Genomic DNA, 1,655 nt, shown 5'->3' with positions numbered 1-1,655 from the left:
CCATTTGCCTAGGAATTTCATAAATTCATTCTTTTTAATAGCTGAGTAGTACTCCATTGTGTAAATGCACCACATTTTCTGTATCCATTCCTCTGTTGAAGGACATCTGGGTTTTTTTCCAGCTTCTGACTATTATAAATAAGGCTGCTATGAACATATTGGAGCATGTGTCCTTCTTACCTGTTGGAACATCTTTTGGATATACGCCCAGGAGAGGTATTGCAAGATCATTGGGTAGTACCATGTCAAATTTTCTGAGGAACCACATGATTGATTTCCAGAGTGGTTGTACAACCACCAACAATGGAAGAGTGATTTTCTTTCTCTACATCCTCACCAGCATCTGCTGTCACCTGAATTTTTGATCTTAGCCATTCTGACTGGTGTGAGGTTCAATCTCAGAGTTGTTGTGATTTGCATTTCCCTGATGATTAAGGATGATGAACATTTTTTCAGGGGCTTCTCAGCCATTCGGTATTCGTTAGGTGAGAATTCTTTATTAAGCTCTGCACCCCATTTTTTAATGGGGTTATTTGATTTTTTTGGAGTCCACCTTCTTAAGTTCTTTATATATATTGGATATTAGTCCCCTATCTGAATTAGGATAGATAAAGATCCTTTCCCAATCTGTTGGTGGTCTTTTTGTCTTATTGACGGTGTCTTTTGACTTGCAGAAACTTTGCAACTTTATGAGATCCCATTTATAGATTCTCGATCTTACAGCCCAAGCCACTGCAGTTCTATTCAGGAATTGTTCCCCTGTACCAATATCTTTGAGGCTTTTCCCCAATTTCTCCTCTATAAGTTTCTCTGTCGCTGGTTTTATGTGGAGTTCCTCGATCCACTTAGATTTGACCTTAGTACAAGGAGATAGGAATGGATCAATTCGCATTCTTCTATATGTTAACTGCCAGTTGTGCCAGCAACATTTGTTGAAAATGCTGTCTTTTCTCCACTGGATGGTTGTAGCTCCCTTGTCAAAAATCAAGTGACCATAGGTTTGTGGGTCCATTTCTGGGTCTTCAATTCTATTCCATTGGTCTACTTGTCTTTCACTATACCAGTACCATGCAGTTTTTATCACAATTGCTCTATAGTAAAGCTTTAGGACAGGCATGGTGATTCCACCAGAGGTTCTTTTATCCTTGAATAGAGTTTTTGCTATCCTAGGTTTTTTGTTATTACAGATGTATTTGGAGATTGCCCTTTCTTATTCATTGAAAAATTGAGTTGGAATTTTGATGGGGATTGCATTGAATCTGTAGATTGCTTTTGGCAAGATAGCCATTTTTACTATCTTGATCCTGCCAATCCATGATCATGGGAGGACTTTTCATCTTCTGAGATCTTCTTTAATTTCTTTCTTCAGAGACTTGAAGTTCTTATCATATAGATCTTTCACTTCCTTAGTTAGAATCAAGCCAAGGTATTTTATATTATTTGTGACTATTGAGAAGGGTGTTATTTCCCTAATTTCTTTCTCAGCCTTTTTATCCTTTGTGTAGAGAAAGGGCATTGACTTGTTTGAGTTAATTTTATATCCAGCTATTTCACTGAAGTTATCAGGTTTAGGAGTTCTCTGGTGGAATTTTTAGGGTCACTTATATATACTATCATATCATCTGCAAAAAGTGATATTTTGACTTCTTCCTTTC

This window comes from Mus caroli, chromosome 3 (genome assembly GCF_900094665.2).
Source record: "Mus caroli chromosome 3, CAROLI_EIJ_v1.1, whole genome shotgun sequence".
NCBI classification, from domain to species: Eukaryota; Metazoa; Chordata; class Mammalia; order Rodentia; family Muridae; genus Mus; species Mus caroli.
The sequence above is the reverse complement of the archived record's forward strand: the minus strand, read 5'-3'. Positions refer to the sequence as shown.